The sequence below is a fragment of the Molossus molossus genome, unplaced genomic scaffold, assembly GCF_014108415.1.
Source record: "Molossus molossus isolate mMolMol1 unplaced genomic scaffold, mMolMol1.p scaffold_m16_p_17, whole genome shotgun sequence".
Classification (NCBI taxonomy): domain Eukaryota; kingdom Metazoa; phylum Chordata; class Mammalia; order Chiroptera; family Molossidae; genus Molossus; species Molossus molossus.
The window spans coordinates 61,290,273-61,297,451 of record NW_023425352.1 but is presented as its reverse complement, the minus strand read 5'-3'; the positions used below and the strand labels follow the sequence as shown (position 1 = coordinate 61,297,451).

The 7,179-nt window shown below is 36.1% G+C and overlaps 1 pseudogene; it reads left to right on the top strand.

Annotated features, from left to right (window-relative positions):
* Positions 1–2,986: 2,986 nt before the first annotated feature.
* LOC118632100 lies at positions 2,987–3,681 on the top strand (annotated as a pseudogene).
* Positions 3,682–7,179: the final 3,498 nt, after the last annotated feature.

Below are 7,179 nucleotides of genomic sequence, written 5' to 3'. Positions count from 1 at the left end.
TATTGGAGAATAGTATTAGAAACTCGGACCTGGGTGCTGGGTTTGCTCATTGCTACCAAGGTGTCATTGTTTTTTGGTCCTTTCAGTTAACAGAGTAAGAAAATGTTTGTGTGTTCTGATTGCCTCCTATTCACCCAAAGGTGAGAAAAAGGGATCTCCTTTCCACCATAAATAATATGAGATACTGAATGCTGGACACATGAGACTAACAGCAATTTATTCATCACACATGCTCACTGTTTTGGGGATGAGGACAACACATATCATTCAGGCCACACAGAGCTTGTGTTGAAGAGCAAAGGAAACAAACAGAGGCTGTGGGATGCAGGCTTTGTGGTAACAAGATGATAGGTTGTTTGCTGGTTACACCAGAGGATACAACTAGTTTAATTCTGCAGGCTGCCAAAATATAAAATCTGGCAGATTGAGGAAAAGGTGGAGTGTAGTTGGTCTGCCTAATACAGGAAGTAGCTGAGTGGAGAGCCTTTCCCGTGTAGAGCACAGGTCATAACTGGGGACACACAACTGTGTGTTTGAGGCCCTGTGGGATTCCAAGAGGAGGCGGCCCTTGACATTTTAGGTCTTAGAATATGTATTTATACTAACCAGTGTATATACACATACCTACAAATATTTCTTTATGTATCTGAAATTGCATCTCTTGAAAAAAAAAAAGAGCCAATAACACATTATTGAAAATAAAACTATCCTCAAATATGAAATTCTGGGGTCAATTGAATGTATATTATAAACCATTTGATTTATATTGCCAAATATTTCTATGGAAATTTTATACACATTTGCTTCCCTTCTAGGATATGTGAAATTATAGATTTCAGCAAACCCTTAGAAACATTGCCCGTTGCATTGAGAAAAACTTTTTTTTTTTTTTATCCTCACTCAAGGACATTTTTCCATTTTTGTTCAGATAGAGTGGGAGGGAGAGAGAGGAAGAGGGAGAGAGAGAGAAACATCGATGTGAAAGGAGCACATCAAGTGGCTGCCTCCTACACAACCCCAACTGGAGCCAGGGACAAACTGCAACTGAGGTACATGGCCTTAGCAGGAACCGAACCCTGGTCTCTCTGGACCACAGGCCAACACTCTAACTACTGAGCCAAACCAGCCAGGGCAAGAAAAACATTTTTAACTTTATAATTTAGATTTCCATTTGAAAAATATTGCATTTCTACTTTTTATAGAACACTACGTAATTGTAAACAATTTTTAAATAATTTACTAATATAATAATTCTTTCTGGTAGGTTTTCTATCATTTCTTTAGATGTGGAAAATAAGTGTCAAACTGGCAAAAAAAATTTAAATCTGTTTTTACTTTATTAAATTCTATAAGCATCAAGTTGATACAATATAATACATTCTGCCTATTTAACTTCTTACTAGAAAAGTAGCTGAACAGACACAGATCTGTCTAACTCTAAGTTTTTTCCCTTTAGTAAATTGCATTGTTATTTTCTCTTTCTGAATTGGGAAAAGGATTTATGTAATAAATATTTTAATCCCCTCTCAGTTTTTTCATGTCTTTCCTGTGTGTTTTATAATCGTATGGATCATGATTTATTATTTTATGTGATTAATATAAATATTCAAATTTATGGGAATATGGAAATTGTGTCATTATAATACTTGCCATCTGGGAGTACAAGTTGGTTCTTTTTTTTTTTTCCTGTGTATATGCTTTCCATGTCTGCTAACCTCTTCTTATGTGCTTTATTTGTTTGTTTCCTTGTTTAGAAATATGTGTAAGCTATTGCTATGAAAGCATATTTCCACATTCCCAAAAGTATATTCTCTGAGATACTAACAATGACTCACAGACAAAAGAAAATTTTTATAGTGTTTGATTTGAGTAATGCTGACTTTAACAGATTTCTTTTCCATTACCTTTTACATGCTGCTTTTATTGCAAATCTTAAAGGAGTTTGGCTTTCCTCAAATGTATTTGAATACAAAAATCTTTTTTAAAAGATTTTTATTGATTTTTTTTTTTAGAGAGAGAGAAACATCGATTGGCTGCCTCTTGCATGCTCCCTGCCAGGGTTGGAGCCTGAAACACTGGTATGTGCTCTGACCAGGAATGGAACCAGCAACCTTTCAGGGCACAGGATGATGCCCAACCAACTGAGCCAGGGCAAAGGTAATTTTTTATGGGTCATATCAGGAATCTCTTGTTAATCAAAATCGACTGAGACTTGTTACCTTGGTTACATCTGGGATTACTTTTCTTACCCCATAATATATCTTTTGGAATTTCTTCTGATAAAGATTTACTAGTGCTAAATTCTGTTTTGTTTCTCAGAAATTATTTATTCAATTTTATTCTTAAAAGACATTTTTATTTGGTATACGAATGTATGGTATACAAGCAATTATTTCCTTAGCAAGTTATAGACATTTTTCATTAGCATTTATTGTTGGTGATGAAAAGCCATCAGTGCCATTCTTTTTATTTGTACAAATAGATTATCTGTATATTCCATGCTAGTTCCTTTCATGATCTTCTCTTTATCTTTTACATTATGCATTATATATATATGTGTATATATATATATATTTTTTTTTATCCTAACCTGAGGACATTTTTGCATCTATCTTCAGATAGAGCAGGAGGAAGAGAGGGAGGAAGAGAGAGAGAAACATCGACGTGAGAGAGACATATAGACAGGTTGCCACCCTCACAACCCCAACTGAGGCCAGGGACAAACTGCAGCCAAGATATGTGCCCTTAGCAGGAACCGAACCCAGGACTCTTTGGTTTGTGGGCTGACACTTTAACCTAAGCCAAACAAGCCAGGGCTATTATGATATATTTAAGTAGGTTATTTTTAGCCTGATTGAGATTTATTGGGCTTTCTGGATCTGTGAATTGATGTTTTTATTGTTCATGGAAAATCCATTGCCAATATTTCTTCATCTGTTGCATCCCTTTATATTTTCTCTCTATTTTGAAATTACAAATTGAATGTATGTTAAAATACAACAGTCTGAGGGGGCGGGTGGGGAAGGATCGCCGGCGAGATCCCGAGGCGAGGCTCGAGTGCCCACCCCGCCCCGGCCCCCAGCGCCCACCTGGCCCCCCGGCTCAGCCATTGATCAAGGCGATTCTCATCTTCAACAACCACGGGAAGCTGCGGCTCTCCAAGTTCTACCAGCCTTACAGTGAAGATACACAACAGCAAATCATCAGGGAGACATTCTATTTGGTATCTAAAAGAGATGAAAATGTTTGTAATTTCTTAGAAGGAGGATTATTAATTGGAGGATCTGACAACAAACTGATTTATAGACATTATGCAACATTCTATTTTGTCTTCTGTGTGGATTCTTCAGAAAGTGAACTTGGCATTTTAGATCTAATTCAGGTATTTGTGGAAACATTAGACAAGTGTTTTGAAAATGTTTGTGAACTGGATTTAATTTTCCATGTAGACAAGGTTCACAATATTCTCACAGAAATGGTGATGGGGGGAATGGTATTGGAGACCAACATGAATGAGATTGTTACACAAATCAATGCACAACATAAATCTGAGGCTGGCTTAGCGGGAGCTCCAGCCCATGCTGTATCAGCTGTAAAGAATATGAATCTTCCTGAGATCCCAAGAAATTTAACATTGATGACATCAGTATAAAAGTGCCAAACCTACCCTCTTTTAAATAAAAAAATTGTAAAGGCCACTCCCAGGTAAAATCCAGGGGAAAAAGTCATCTAAGTTTACCAAAAATGGAGGAAGAGAGTCTTAACTTTTGCTCTTGGATTTGAGTCAAGCTACTGTAGTTGTGTAAAATCAGTATGGCAGTTCAATGTCGTTTTTCTTGTTCAGTGATTTTTGAAGAAATTGAGTAGTTCCAGTGTGATTTTTCTTGCTTTCTTTTCTAAACTGCATTTCTGTGCCCACCTAAGGCATGCTTCTATGTATGGCTACAACAATATTTCAAAAGTGTTTGAAACATTTCTTTAAATTATGTACAACCCAAAATGGTGTTTTGTATGGATCACAAGTACAGCATTCCTTAATTCTTTCTGTTATTTGTCAAAATTGTTATTTAAAGAATCAAGTATGTATTGCATGAAAACATTATGACCTTTTCCTCTTAGTTTAAATAAACTCCAAGGTAACTGGACTTCTAAAGCACCTTTCTGTTTGCCTGATATCTACTTCAGCAATAATTTTTTTTACAACCCTCATACTCAACAAAGTAAATAAAAATATATTTTATCACTGTTAAAAAAAAAATGTAACAGTCTATCCTTTAGTGCATTTAACCTCTTTTCATTACTTTCCATATTTTCATATTTTTCTAGATAATTTTTAATTTCTATCTTTTAGTTTATAAATTTTCTCTTCAACTATGAGTATTCTGCTCATATATATAAAAAAATTTTAAATATCAATTTTTTCTAGAAGTTTTGTATGTTTCTCTAAGCACTTGTTTTAATTAATGTATTGCCCTTTACACATATGTTTTTATCTTACTATATGATTAGGATATATATAAAATGTAGTATAAGTTATATGTGGTCTCTGGTACTTGTAGCATTTGATGTCTGATGCAGTTGCCTGTCAGGATTTAATCATTGACAAATCATTTCTTTGTGGATTTGTAAGTTTGGGCTTTGAGCCCAAATTCCTTGGAGGTTTATTTGTGGCAATTCTTAGTTACTTCTATTGAAGATAGGCTAAGGGAAAATTTTTATTTGCATATACAGCACTTGAAGATACTACAGAAAATGATTTTCATCTAAGTCGATATTTGGCCTGAGGTATTTTGAACGACTCAGGCTCTATTAATTTGACTGCAGACCCACTCGAGGACCATTGATGGTTACAAACTCTTATGAAAATTTATAGGAGACTTTTTCTTTTTTTCCCAACTAAAACCAAGTTTCCAGCAAAGCAATTTTTTAAAACTTTTCCTGGGAGGTACATTTACAGCCAATTCCACTTTCTATGGTCATATCTTTGTGATGAGTATTTCCTGTTAGATACACCCACTCGGTTGGGTCCTGGTATCTTTCCCTGCTCCCTGTGCCCTGACAAGCAGTGGAAAGTAAATTTAAAGATTAGTTAGATATGGAAACTTTCTTCAGGGCACAGCCAGTTTTAACAAAGCTTTCCTCTTTAAGTTCAGTCCAAGACATGTGAGGTCATTTTCTCTGAAACCACACAAAAACAATGATTCAAGTTTCATTTCTTGAATGACAAGCCCAGTTCCAGCCCATGGCTTTAAGCAATAAAGCTGGATCACATGGAAACTTTTTGGTATATTTATCCATTAGGTACTTCTTCTTCTCTAGAGCCTGCATCCCAGAAGGCCCCTAGATTCTGCTGTTTCCAAGAGAAACTTTTTATTTTTGGCATTTATCTTCAGATAGAGCCGGAGGGAGAGAGAGAGAGACATCCATGTGACATAGACGCATTGACTGGTTGCCACCCACACAACCCCACCAAGGCTGGGAACAAACTGCAACCCAGGTACATGCCCTTAGTGGGAAATGAACCTGGGTCTCTCTGGTCCACAGGCTGATGCTTTAACTGCTGAGCCAAACAGGCCAGGGGGCCAAGGAAAACTTTTTGTTTTATTTTCTCTTTATAGTCTGTTAATATGTGTGTATCGTGTTATTGAGGCTACACACACATACACACACACACACACACACACACAGTGTATATGTATATATTCATATATACACATACACAATGTATATATTAATATATATTAAAGTTTGTCTTCTTGAAGTTTATCTGTGTTTTCTATTTATTTTGATTAAAAATTTTAAAAGTTACTTTGTAACATGAAGTTACAATTATAAAAGACTCACAAATGTCCACTAACCCCTGATAATAAAAGACCAGAAGAGTCCAGTACATATTTAAAATAATAATATCTATGTAATTTAGTGGCCTGGCTGAAAGTCTAAAATGTGTGACCTAAGTTTTAAAAACTCTTTATGTACAAGCTAGGGATAAAAAATTAATAATACAAAAAGAAATCTACAACCACAAAAACAACAAATCTCTGTATAACAGTGTTTTTTGAAAGTTACATCAGTTATGTTTCATTAGTTTGAATAATAAATTCTCATTTGAGCAGCGCAGGAAAAGGTGAGGACCACACAGTGAGTGGTGACACATTCTTTCTCTGAACATGCAGGTGGCTTTCCCTTGTGGTCACAAAAATGAATTCAAGGGCTATGTACTAAGAAGAGATATAGTCTCCTCTACAGAACTTTAATTAAAATAGGGCAATATAGGAAATACAGTATCAGTATCAAGTTGATATATTGTAAATACTGGGACTATGTCAGAACAAATATAATTTACCAATTTCTTATACTGCAATAAACTGAATCAGAAAAGGTTCTTACATCCTCTCTATCAAATAGGAACTGCTCTTCTTCCTTTTTCCAACACCAAATCCCCATATCCACGTTGAGAAAGAGCATTATAAATGTATTTATTTGCTCTCCCATAGAGAAAAAGAAAATGGGTAACAATATGAAACAAAAGTCATGATGCAGGCAGATTTGTTAGATTGGATTACACAGGGGGATTACAAAAATTTCTCTATGGAAACAGTGTGTTCAATATTCTCTACCTTTGATAAAACACTGCCTTCATGTTACCTTTAATAAAACATGGGTATTTATTCTGATTACCTGAACAGCATGTATCCCACTGATTCCAATCAATGTTTTGCAGGTGCTGAAAATAAGCAAAAGGGAAGTAAAAAGCCTCTATGCATAATTTATTGCTTGTTTTCTTTAGATTCCTTAAATTATCATCCATAATTCTGGCATCATGAAGAAGAGGGAAAGTCAGTGGAAATTATTTTGGTGGGCCTTCAAATGCAGAGGGCGGTGTCCTTAGAGGATCAGCAGGGCTGGAGGACCAGTGATAGCCAGGTTGATGGGGAACAGATATGGCACCCTCCTGCTGGCTGTGTGGGGGAAGGGCTCAGCAAAGGAACAGTGGCCTCTCCTCCAGCTCTCACCCTGAAGCCAGACAATTCAGTTTCTCCCTGTAAGTTCCTAGTGCCTTTTAAATAAGTCACAGTATGTCAATGCACAGGCCATTTTAGAGAAACACCTGGGACTTCAGCAGCCCTCTCTGTCTCATTCAGCCACAGTCCCCACTGGTTTTCAGTCAGAGGTATG